Below are 14,254 nucleotides of genomic sequence, written 5' to 3' on the forward strand. Positions count from 1 at the left end.
GCCTATCAGATTTGCGACTCTCTTTTGAACCTTGTCAAGGAGCGAGAGACTAGTAGCCGATGCACCAGCCCAAATATGACAGCAATACTCCATACATGGGCGAATGGTTGCCTTATAGAGGTACAGGATACTTTTGGGTGTTAGTAGTTTTCTAGCACGGTAGAGAGAGCCCACGTTCCTTGCAGTGGCCCTGGCAATGCCCTTAATGTAATTGTTCCAACTCATGTTTCCTGTGAATGTTAGGCCAAGGAGCTTGAAAGACGTACTCTCAGATAAAGAGTCGTTGGCCATTGCTATAGGTGGTAGAGAAGGTTTCTTGTAATTATTGAATGAAACTAGTTTAGTCTTGGCGGCATTGAACGTGACCATCCATTTTTGTCCCCATTCCACTACTGATTGGAGGATGCACCAGCCCAAATATGACAGCAATACTCCATACATGGGCGAATGGTTGCTTTATAGAGGTACAGGATACTTTTGGGTGTTAGTAGTTTTCTAGCACAGTAGAGAGAGCCCACGTTCCTTGCAGTGGCCCTGGCAATGCCCTTGATGTAATTGTTCCAACTCATGTTTCCTGTGAATGTTAGGCCAAGGAGCTTGAAAGACGTACTCTCAGATAAAGAGTCGTTGGCTATTGCTATAGGTGGTAGAGAAGGTTTCTTGTAATTATTGAATGAAACCAGTTTAGTCTTGGCGGCATTGAATGTGATCATCCATTTTTGTCCCCATTCCACTACTGATTGGAGGTCATCCTCTAGTTTCTGCCATTTCTTTAGATATATGTTCATTTGTTTTCCTGTCGTGCCTGTTATAGAGTGTGGTGTCATCAGCATATATACCCATCTCAGAGGCAATTTTATCGGGGAGGTCATTTATGAATATCAGGAACAGTAGAGGTCCAAAGATAGACCCCTGGGGCACTCCCGCATTTATATCATATTGTTTAGATGTACGACCGTCGAGGACAACCTGGATTTTTCTCTTATCTAAGAAGGATTTAATTATGTTAAGTATTCTACCAGTGATACCGTATGATCTAATCTTCCTGAGGAGACCCTCATGCCATACCCTGTCAAAAGCCTTAGATATATCTAGAGCTACCGCTCTGCCCTCTCCCGCTTTATCCAGTGAATGGTATATATGTTCAGAGATTACAGTTAGGATGTCTGCTGTAGAACGGGCTTGTCTAAATCCATATTGTTTGTCAGTCAGAAGTTTAGCATCCGTAAGGTGACGGACTAGAGCATGGTTAATTAAGGGCTCGAATATTTTGGCAAAAAGTGGGAGGCTAATGGGGCGATAATTTAATGGGTCAGTTCTTTCGCCAGAATTCTTGAATACTGGTACCACAGAAGCAGTTTTCCAACAGCCTGGAATTAATTTTTTAACATTATTTCGAAATTCAAATTTATTTTTCAAATTATTTACATTAGAGCTATTTTAACATTACTAGGCAATTTGTTCTTAAAGAATGCTCTATTGACCAGCAACAAGTTATAAAATTTATTTCAAAGGGTCAAAATAATCGGTACTCAGTCATGCACTTAAAAAGCCATTCTTAACATGGGGAGGGTGTTTTGTACCTATTCTGTACTTTAACCTTACAATTGAATAAAAAAAAACATATAAAACTTTAATTAAACTTGGAAATACGATTTAAAAAATACCGCGGATCAGTAAGTGCATTCATTGCATTAGAACCAAATAATCAAATTGATGGAAAATTTAACAATATTTAAATTTTAAATTCTTTCTGCTGTAGCCCTCTTTTTGGTTCATGTAAGATATAAAAACAATCAACAAGTAAAAAGAAAAAACACAAAATTGGGATATTATCTATAAGTAAAAATGTTTTGGTTTTTCCTTGGTCAGTTGGGGCCCTTTTGTCATTTGGAATAAATGTGCAAGGAGCAGATGTAGGTGTGTCAGAATTTTTTGGGAATTTTTGACACCCTTAACACAAAACTGCGAATAAAATATACAAAACTCGTAATTTCTTTTGTTTTAAAGTGGGTTGTTTAATTTCTTTATGAAATATACTTCCAAAATAAACTATTAAAATTTTTTTTTTTAAATAATAGAAATATTTTTTTTTTTATTAAAAAAAAAAAAAAAAGAAAAAGTGTTTACAAAGTGCATGCACGCGCTCATGCAGCCATTTTTTTCTATGTAATGAAATGAATTGAATTTTATGAGTTAAATTTTTTTCAATTTAAAAATCTATCAATTTTTCTATTGGTTCGATTTTCAGGTTTAATGTAAAATTTTATGCTTTTTCCAACAAATCGAATATAATATTCCAGACAAACTTTTTTTTTTTAAATTCACCTCCCTTATTTTGAAATGTCTATTAAAAAGTAAATAATTTTCTCACCTAAGGTTTATATATCACAAATTGAAGATAAAACCATCATTAAATAAAAGAATCTAATTTAAAACAAACAAACAAACAAAATAGTTTTGTGCAAATTTACCTGTAAAGTCAAAAGTAAACTTAAAAACCTTAAGTAAAGTAAAAAAAAAAGGGTAAACCTTAAAAAACAAACAAAAAAAAACACGTTGATTTTTTTAAAAATTAAATCTCACATTTTGAAAATATTGTTCTGTAAAAATTGGACACCTACATTAATTTTTTCTATTTCATTCAATGTTGTTGCTTTTTTTTTTTTTTTTTAAGATTTAAAAAAAAAATTCATTGCATAAAGAAGAAATAAAATATTTTAAATTAAAAACTCATGTAATTCTTTAAGAGAAAAAAAAAAAATGGAAAATTTGTCGGCGTTTTTTTTTTTTTTTTAAGTAAACTTTGATGAGTGAAATGTAATCATTTGTTAGATACGGTGATCCATACTTGACTAATTTGATTGTTGACAGTAACCACATGTCAGAAATTCACAGGGGAGATAAGCACTTCAAATGTTTGTTTCTTTATATAGTTACTACCGGGAGATATATTTGGTCTAATGTGTTGTTTTTACGTTTTTGAAATAATTAATTAGGGCACTTTTCAGCCTCCGTATTTGTCAACTGGAAGAAAGGGAGGCAACTCCACTCTGTTTTATTAGATTTTAAAATTGCAGTTTTTTCTGATGCTTGCTTAAAAAATTTATGGAATATAAAATATAAATATGGACAAATTCTTATAAATGAAGAATGGAAGCACCCATTGATTAGTATTTTTTATAGGTAAGTGATCTTTTTGGAATTTATATATATTTATTATAATTGAAATAAGTTAAAATTCATTGAATTTTTTGAAATCATTTTTAAAGAAAACAGATTTTTAAAAATATTACATATTTTTCTATTAAACCTTTTATTATTTTTAAACTTTGGTTTTTGCTCCTTTTATTGAAAAAAAATTAGGGTTTAAATTACATTTTTTAAGTAGTTATAAGCTTCGAAAGATAGTGAGTCTAATTATTCTGATTTTCATCACTCATTTTTAATGGCGACATCTGACACTGCTAGAGCAGATGCTATGAATCAGGATACGCATGCAATAAAGCTGAAATGAAAATGCTCAAAAGTTTTTAAATTCACGTGGGAACAAGAAAGAAACATTTAAAATAAAAATTCGGCTCATACCTGACACGCTACACAATCTTGAGGATAGTTACACAATGTTGTCAGTGTATGGCATAAAACAAACGATTCAAGCAATGTACAAATTCAGTGTGAAGGGTGAATTATTTTATTACATATGATCAACACATTCACTAAAATAAAAATATTCATTCACGTATCATTTCAAATTAACAACGGCTGGTGCCAATGAGATTTTAACATTTCCTCCAAATCTTTCAAATAAACAAAAATAATCATCATCAGATCATAAAAAATATTTGTAAAAATAATAAAATATTTATTTTGCCTCAATTATTGCAAAGTTAAGTGTTCATCATTCTCACATTCATTTATGAAACTGTTTAACAGAAATTAATTAAAAAAAAAAAAAAAAAAATCATTAGATGGTCTTAAATTTACATTGGAAATCGACTCAATTCACAGCAGGTATAATTTTTGTCTTATTTTGTTAACTTCTGAAATAAAGCAAAATGTCATCTTTGTTGTCAAGCATGAATGCAAAGCTCATAATATTACAAAAACTCCAAATACAAAATTTATATGGTCATTGGATTTCTTATAAAATATTACTCAAGAAAATTATGTCTTCGTTGTTTTCAGTTGAAGAAGTGAGATAAAGTATGATGCTGTAACAGCTTTTGTTTCTTTTTACATCTTTAATCGATTGATATTTTGGCATGTAGATAAAAACAAAGCTTCAGTGACAACCAGTTGTACAATGCATAGGACAACAGGCAATGAGCATAGTCATCATGAAAACCTAGTTCACTCAAACTAAGATGGCCTTTGAGTGGATATTCAACAGAAGCCACACCATGCTACCCAACATATTTGCAAAAGGAACACATACTCAATTCAGATGACTAAACCGAGTTGCAGTCCATTGCTATTAAGCAATGGGTGAAGAGAGCCCATGCTGGAAGGCCATAAATGTGATAGCAAAATTCAACTCCATAGGACCTCTGGAAAAAAACAGAAACTCTCTTCTGGACTGAAAACTTCCCCGATAACCAGTCTTAACAACTCATCTGATTGCAAGCCCATGGATTATTATGTGTGGAGCACAGTTGAGAAAAATATAAAGGACAAGTTAATAGCTAAAGTGAAATTAGTCTTCAGGCATGTCTTTAAGGTCAAAGGTCACAAGCTCCAGATTCAGTTCCTCTTTGGAAGCCATAGTGGAGGTTTAAAGCGGTTTATTTGGGTGAGCTCTATTTTGCAACAGATCCTCTAAGATATGTACTTTTAATTTTGAGAATATATCAATTATTGGTCAAGATGTGACGTTTCTTCTTTTCAAAAAGTGTTAAATTTATTGTGAACACGCTGTGTAATTTTAACGGAATTGTTGTTATATTCATTACTAGTCTTGGCATTGTTATGTAAAAATAAAAAGGAAAAGACAGAAATGTGATTTTGTTAAATTAAAATCAAATCAAAAAAATATATAATGTCCACAATGCAGAAAAATTAAAATTAAAGATAAATTTTCCAAGCCATCAATATGATAAGCAGGAAAAATTTAATGCAAGATTATTGTTCAAAATGATAAAATAATTTGAGTTTCAATCCAAGATGAACAATAGCATAAATATATTGTTTAATTATTTATGAATCAAATAAAAAAAAAAAGTTATGTAAAATATTGTCATTGTTTTTTTTTTTAATCAAAAAAGAAAATAATAAAACCTTATTAGGCACACAAAATGAGAACAACATTAGTGTCATCATGTAAAAGTAATGATTATCAGAGTCAGCATGTTATTTGCAAATAACAATACATATTTTGAAAAGAAAACAAGGTTTTATCTCATATGTTCAAAAATGAAGGAACATTATTTGGAAAGTATATTTACATAGATTGACAATTGCACATATCAGAAGTAGCAGTAAATGGTATTAGTTTTAAAAGACAATGAGACTCATTATTTTATTATTGGAATTCTTTGAGATCAGTAGTTTGTATATTTATTTATTTGTGAACCGTCATCCTGATCTTCACAGTTGTTGTTTCACGACGTTTCGGCCTATTCCTCTGGCCTTCATCAGGTGGTTAACCGCGACAGGATAGGAATGCTAAATCTGTTAACTGTATCCTTAGTAATTACTGCCTTCCATAGTTGTTGTTGTCGTTTCACCATGTTTTGGCCAATTAATCCTCTGGCCGTCTTTGGGTAAGATTGAAACCGCTATATTCAGACAATGCTCACCTAGAACTGTAGAGATTCAATGCCTTTATCCACTGCTCCATGCACCAGACTCAGCATTTTTATCCCGTCGCAATTAACCACCTGATAAAGGCCAAAGGAATAGTTGGCTGAAATGTGAAACAACTATGAAGATGAGGATAACAGTCTGCAAATAAATATATAAATATACTAAGAGTTTCATTTCAGAGGGAAAAAACCCGGAATGAATTGTAGTTCAACCTTTTATTTGAATTAATAATTTCTTTGTTTTTTGTAATTGCGAACGTTAACAACATCGTAATGAACGTGCATCTTACTTAAATAAAATATTATTCTCTTTGTTAAAAATAAATGTGAAATAAAATCCTATTAGTCATTTTAAATACATCAGATGTGATTTAAAGATTTTTGTATTTAATTTTAGACATAGTAACTATCCGAAATTGTGACTTGGAGTTATCTTCCACATTTTTAATCTCTTCCCCATCAACATATTTGTTTTATCGGACGGCTTTTAAAAATTAACTTCCAAACTAACCTATCTCTTACCAGATCTTTATTATCCCTCTTTTTCTCAAAGATATCCTTATCACTTCCTCTCGTGTTTTCCTTGGTCTACTCCTGCCAACTGACCCTATTACCTTAATTGTTCTATATTTATTAACTTAAGAACTCTTATTCATTTTTTCAATGTGATCATACCAACAAAGTCTACTATCCTGCACAAAAATGAAACAGGAAATTGAAATACTACAGAAGAGGTTCAAAATTGTAACACTATTTTTGTAAGGACTTGAGTGAGCAGGAATAATTGTAGTACCAAGCAACACTAGATTGCCTTGCTAAACAAACTCGGTGAGTCAAGTATTGTCATGTTATGGTTGGCACTTGGTCAAAAATTCCAAATGCTTCAAGGAATGATGAGATTTTTTTTTTGGGGGGGGGGGAGATATAAGAAAAATTAATATCTCAATAGAAATGACAATTGTTAGACAAATTTGGTATCGATAGAGATTGCCAACTACCGGTCATTTGTCTTATATTTGAAAAAAAATAAATAAATAAAGTTCGTTTTTTGTTATTGATAATGGATTTTGTGAAAAGAAAAAATCACAAAATGACACGTTTATTTTCCTGGATTGGAATGATGGGGGATTGTGAACATATCAATGGAAGACCTCACAAAAAGTTGACACAATAACAAAAAATAATTTAAATGATGCTAGAAGGATAGCAAAGTGTAATCAAACTCTGATTATGTTAAGCAGCCAAGTTGTTGCAATATATGTAGATGAAAGCAGTGGATATGAATTTTTCATTTGACAGTTTAAACGCATCAAAAACATTTCCAAATTTCACTCGGTTAAAAAAAATATCATTATTGAATGTATACGATTGTGAAAGTTTTGTTTTAATGCTGATGGTAAAATAATATAGAAGCTTTCAAAATGACCAAATAATGCACAATAAAAAATTTAATGACAACAAAAAATAAAAGAAACGTATTCCGATTAATAAACAGTTATAACATATATATTCTCTGCTCAAACTAGTAAAACAGCATATGATGAATGCAGTTATAAGTAAATTAAAATAACCGTTTGCAATCCACAGGTATTATTTCTGTGTATACGCTTTTACTATTTCTAGCAGATGAAATTGTGAATTAGTAAACTTATATGTAGTAAGTGTTTGAATTAAATTCTTAAAATATAGTCACGGTGCAAATAAAGTAAACAATATGACTGGAGCACAGGATGGAGCAGGTGCTAGTGTGATTACAAGGATTAGGAGTAGTGGGTGGATTAAGTTCAGGGAACTTTTGTCATTACAAACCGGCAGAGCATTATCATTATTGACCAAAGGAAGGAACTATCAGTCGTATGTACACAGTGTGAAACCTGATTAGTGAGGGTTGAGGATATGCATTGCATGGCAAAAAACGATTAAAAAATGATACAATGGATGTGTACGAAGAGTCTTAAAAGACAAGCTTACTTATGAAAAAGAAATATCAAATTTTGACACTATAGACAGATGTGTGCAGAACAGGAAACTCTGATGGTATGGACATGTTGAAAGAACAGATGTCTTGGGTTAGTAGATATAGAACAGTTGAGGTAGTAGGTATAGTTCAAAGGGAAAGAAAGTGATAAAAATAAACCTAAGGGAAAGAGGGATATATAAACACCTGGCCAGGGATAAGTTACTTTGGAAATCAATTAGTCACAGCCATTCAATGCATGTACACATGAAGAAAAACAAATATGAAATCGATGATTCTGGATGCTATTTAAAATTTTACTTTTGGAGCAGTATTTTTATCAGATAATCCTTACAAATATCTGTCACCAAAAGAATTATTAAGCTGGATAGAATATGAACTCAATTAGAATTTCTTTTTTATTGATAGAAATTTTTGTAATTCACTGACTAGGCAGAATCAACTATTAATTTGCTATATGCAATGCTCTAGCGATCTAACTTCAAGAATCAGATTTTTTTAAATTTTTTATATTAAATATAACCATCTCTGCTCTCTTAACTCTAACAAAGACACATTTTTGATATAAAGTAAAATATACATGTCAAGCTAATATGTAAAAGAAGGGAGATGGCTTTATCTTCATATCTCATAGCTTTCCCCACGCGCAATAATAAGCTTATAGTCATCATATTTTGTTAAATGTCTATTTTATATGCTGGCAGGCAGTGGATGGCTTCAAGAAATTGATTTTCAAACTAACCTATCTCTGACTAGGACTTTATTTATTCTTCCAGTCCATTTTCATCACTTCATTCCATGTTTTCTTTGTCCTTCTACTGTGATTGGACATGCTATTTTAGTTATTCTTTGGCGCCAAAACTTACCTATTCTTTTAGTGTGACGATACAATCAAAGTCTCCCATTCTTCTGTCCTAGAATATCTATATTTCATAGCTAATTGTTCTTCGACCACATTCTTTTCCAATAAAAAAATATTTTTTGTTCAAACTTTTTTTCCAAAAATATTTATCGCTTGGAACATTGTTAAACTGGAGCAATTTCTTTCATGAATTACCTTAAAAATATTGACTGCTAACGCAAAAATTTTATATTTTTCTATCCTTGCTAGTTTTAAGATAACCAATTATATTCTTTTAAGTAAATATTAACCTATTTATTTCCTATACTTAAATATCATCAATAGGTATAATTTTACTTCTAAAATCTACTTACAATGTTGTCTTAAGTAAATGTTGCTACTGCCTTTGAAATTTGGTAATATTCTATTTTTATGGTAGTTTTAATTAAAAATTTAATTCCACTCACAACTTAGCTGATCTAATCATTTGTACAGAATATATACAATGTTTATTTACATTAGAGAAGCAATTAAGACTTTTTTTTTTTTTGGAGAAAGTAACATTTAAGCAGTTTATGACATAAGAAGCCTTATGGAGAGAGTGAAGGAGTTTGAAGACATAGAACAAAGGAAGCTTTGATAGACCAGTTACCCGCATTAGACGATTCAACAACCAGTGATATGATTAGAATAAATGTAAATGCCTTACATTCTGCAAGAAAAAGGTTCATGGAGGCTGAATCAAGAGAAAAAATTTGGAGAGCAGCGTGATTTAGTATAAGACATTATGCAGATGGACAATTTGTGACAAGGGACAGCGTTTACTATAGAAGACAAAACTATAAAAGATGGCGTTACCCTGGCAAATGATGTATATTGATCTGACATGGAAAAGCATTCTATGTTGGATCAATATGGATGCATCCATGTCACTTGATGAAGGTAAACAAGGACCTTGGAAGGCCAAGAAATAAAGAAAATACAATTCTCTTAAATGAGATGAATGAAGTCTTGGAAGAGGAAGTTGAAAATCAACATGATGAAAATTCCAATAGTAACAGGGAGGAACTGAAAGGCAATACTACAAGACTGAGTAAAGGGAAAAGAGTGGAATATAAAATTATTGGAAATAATGAATGGAAAAAAGGAAAGATTATGAGTACACAACCAAAATCAATTGGAAATTATGACCATTGGCAGAACATAGAACCAGCTGCAGAAAATGAATATCCAGTGTGTATCAATTGGGATAAGGTTGATCAGTGGCGAGAACTTCCCCAGATGAAGATCATGAAGAACATGTTTTCCTCACAACTGAACAAGAACAAGCAAAAGATGTGATTGATGCAAAGGGGAAAGAAATAAAAAACATGAAAACTCATGAAGTGTATAAATGTGTCCCTAACATAGGTCAAAAATGCATATCAACAAGATGGGTGATAACAGAGAAAGTTAAGGATAAAAAAAAAAGATAATGTAGGCTCGTCCTGTAGCATGTGGCTATGAAGAAAGTTCACATAACCTAAAAACAAACTCTCCAACATGAAACCATGAAGCTATGCATGTTGTAATCTTAACAACTTCCGTTAAGAATTGGCAGGTGGAGGCCCTTGATTTCAGCTCAGCATTTTGCAGAAATGCTAGAGAGAGAAGTATTTCTCAAACCATCATCTGAGGAATGTCCAGAGTCACAAGTGTGGAAGGTGAAAAGATGCATTTATGGATTGAATGATGCACCTCATTCATGGTACAAGAGAGTTTCTCAGGAATTAACTAAACTAAAAGGATTGGTAAGTGCATATGGCAATGCACTGTTTCTTTGGCATGATTTATGGCATGAACATGGTAGGTATTCTGGCAATGCATGTGTAGATGACTTTATATTTTGTGGAAATGATTATTTTAAAAAAAAATGTCATTTCAAAATTAAAGAAAATATTCAAGGTTGGAATGCATGAAAATGGAACTTTCAAATTTTTGGGATTATGCGTTAGAGAAACGGAAGATGGGTTCATTATAAACCAAAACAATTATGTGTCCTTTAGTTCTCCAATAGATATAAAGAAAGGAAGATCCTTAAGGAAAAATGATGAGCTGAGTGAAGAGGAGAAAACAGATTAAAAAAGACTAAATGATGTCAAATGATGTGAGTATCTACCGAGACTCGACCTGATGTATCATTTGATGTGTGTAGGATGAGTAATAACCTAAAAATCTCCTAAAGTGAAGTTACTTTTTAAAACCAACAAGTCACTATTATCAAAGACAGGTTCCATATCCTTTCCACAGCTGAGAAATCCTTCAGATTTGAGTGTGATGCTATCTATGCTAGCTTGGAGAATGGTTCCTCACATGGTGAATTTATCAGCTTTGTTTATGGTAAGATGAATAGACTGGCTCCTATATGCTGGTCATCAAAAAAACTTGACCGAGTAACAAAGAACTCATAGGCATCAAAGACTCTTGCACTCAGTGAAGCTGCTGATGTGGGTGTATTGATAGCTGCTGTCATGCTGCAAGAAATTTTCAGACTACCCAAATTGCTTGAAGTACTTTATAAAACAGACAATGCATTTTTGGTAGAAATCATCAAATCTTATAAGTGACAGACGTTTGAGAGTTAATGTGGCCAGAGTAAAGGAAATGTTGGTAAAGGAAGAAATCCAAATTGAATGGATCAGTTGACAGGAACAGGTCGCAAACTGAAAGAGAGGATTTACAAAATTGAAAACTGAAGTGGTCCCAAAATGTATAAGTTCTGGTGGACTATGGGAATTTCCATCTTTTACAGAAATCAAAAATCTATATGAAAAATGTTCTTTGATTTATTTCTGAGATTAATTCATATCTACTCAATGTTTTCTTTTCTTTGAGGGGAGTAGTAAATACCGGCCATGAATGCTCTTTAGGCATTCAATAGCTACACCCCAGATTAAGCTCTCCTTTGATAGGGAGGTAAGTAAATACTTACTCTCAATAAAGCTAGATTTAAATACCAGTATAATACTTAGTTTTGTTCATGAATAGACACCCACTGTATGATACCATGCGCCAGTTAAAAAAAAAAAAATTGAAATTTGTTCATCTTAATTTATAATTCATAGCTTATGGTAAAGAGATACATCAGATTTGACTGCATAATCAGAAAGAGAACACCATTTTACATAAGAGTACCAAGTTTCATGGGAATAGCTTAGAAAATAAATTAATGGTGGTGAAATTATTGAATTTCTTGAAATGTTGAGGCCCACTTTTTCTAAAGAAAAATGTCCACAGAAAAGCCTAAATTTTGGCACTTAAAATTCTCATAACTTTTGAACTACTGATCGTATTCGCATAATTCAAACGGTTTTAAGCATCTTTTATATAGCTTTTTTCATGCAAGTTGATAAAATAACAATTATCTAAAAGGAAAAAAAAATCAATTTGTAAAGCGAATTCTTATGGTGATTACAGTCCTTTCAAATAGAGAGTAGTATCCTTTCCATCTTTGCAGAGGCAAGCATTTTTTTTATAATGTATTTTGACTTAGAAAACAAGTAAGCCATTTTAATAAATCATGTCATGAAATAAAAATCTTATTTAGAAACAATTTCTTTACAAAAATAATTTGGCTGATAAAATATAAATTCATTATAAAGCATTTGGGTTTATTGAAAAAAAAAAAATCAGCAATTTTAATTACTCTATTAACTACTTTTTTTTTTTTGCTTTAAAGTACTTTGTATGCACATGTGAAATGAATGCTGATGCTCAAAATGTACAAATGTTTTGACACCTCCCTTTACTTAAAAATTCATGAAAAATCAGGAGATTAACCAATTTCAATGAAATTTTCAGCATTTATCAAATAATGATCACGGAATATAATGTACTAATTATTTTTATTTAAATCTTACTGGAAATGTATTATTTTGTTTAAACAAAAATACCTTTAAAGTTATGGCTTTCAGTAGTAAATAAAAATGCATGAATTTATTTTTGCCTTTTTTATGTAAACAAAGCATCATAATTTGTAACTATAAAAAAAAAAAAACCTAAAGTCTGTATTAACAAAATCGATATAACTCAAAGAAAAATTGATTTCTCAAACTACGAATATTATCATTGAATTAAGCATTGTTTATTTAATATTTTCACACAAAAAATTATAATTGCAAAAATTATTTCTACTTTGTTTTTTACGGTTACATTTTTAACGTAATCTTTACATGTAAGATTCTAATATTTCCATTGCACGGCATTAAAAAGTTTGTTTTAAATAGTTTTATTTTAAAGTTTTTAAAAATATGTATTTTTTTTAAGAGAGAAGAGATCAAGCGTCCGAAATTCTCAGTTATAATATCGGTTTTTAATGTTTTGTGATTAATATAGCTCATTCATTCTATTTATTTATTTAGTTATTTCTTTTTTTATCATGATTATAAGGTGCTAGTGCACTTACTGATCTACGATATTTTTTAAATCGCATTTCCAAGTTTAATTAAAGTTTTGTTTTTTTATTCAACTGTAAGGTTAAAGTATAGAATAGGTACAAAACACCCTCCCCTACCCATGTTAAGAATGGCTTTTTAAATAATAACGTTATTATTTCAGCACGGGTCAATAAGTGCACTAATACCGATTATAATTATTATTAGTTTTTATTCAAAAGTTCTATATATATATATATATATATATATATATATATATATATAAGCACTCAGAAAGACACCCATTTATTTAAATATATTTTGTTTAAATACGTTCGTTTTGTTACTTACATTAAAAAGTTTTATGTAAATAGAAAAAAAGTTTTTTTTAATCTTTAAAAGTTTTGTAGATATTTAACATATAAAAAAAAAAAGGTTTTGTAAATATAGATTTTTTTTTCTTTTAAATCTTAAAAAAGTTTTGTAAATATATATTTTAAAATCTTGCTCGCGAACATTCAACCATGTCTTCTATTTGACAATCGGTGTCACTTGAAATGTTTACTAATCTTCGTCTTCTGCTACAGGGTATCTAATCTTTACTTGGTCCAACGAAAGCAGTGAAATGGCACAAAATAGTCCCAGGCTCCAGGGGTTAATACCATGCAAACGGTAAATTTGCGACGGGTTTAAATGCCAGATTTGTTTTCAACTTCTAAAAACACAAACTAGAATGGTCGGCGTTGTGTCACAGTTAAAATAAACATTTACCAAAAACAATTTTTATTTTTATCATCCTTTATGTTGTGAAGAGAAATTAAATCAGCCGTTTGTTGTCTGTGTCATTTTGGTCATATGGCGGTTAAACTAAAAAAGACTTTTAAAAAAAATGTCACCCGGCACTATTTCAGAACACCTTTTGCACAAAACCAATATATTTGGTTTATTTGCTTTTTTTTACAATACTTGTATTTTTTTTTTTTTAATTAAATTTTATGGATATTTAAAATATGGTTGCATCTTGTTTACATGGTTACTTATTTTTAATTAATACCTGGGTACTTATGCATGACAGTTACATGAGGCGAATGTTCGTATTTTAGTTTCAAGAACCGCCGAGAGATGTCGCTTATCAGGGGTCGATAACTCTTCCTTTTCAAAAAGAAAAGTGCAAACTAAAATGATATTTTTATACAATATTTCTGTACAAAAAAAATAT

At 30.9% G+C, this 14,254-nt stretch overlaps 1 protein-coding gene across 4 annotated transcripts in view; it reads right to left on the minus strand.

Moving 5' to 3' along the window:
• LOC145239875 (zinc finger and BTB domain-containing protein 11-like) overlaps positions 1 to 14,254 on the minus strand; it is a 179,696-nt gene that overhangs the window by 139,883 nt on the left and 25,559 nt on the right. The gene's annotated exons all lie outside the window — the stretch shown is intronic.

The sequence above is a fragment of the Euprymna scolopes genome, chromosome 19 (assembly GCF_053919585.1).
Source record: "Euprymna scolopes isolate OS-2025 chromosome 19, ASM5391958v1, whole genome shotgun sequence".
NCBI lineage: Eukaryota > Metazoa > Mollusca > Cephalopoda > Sepiida > Sepiolidae > Euprymna > Euprymna scolopes.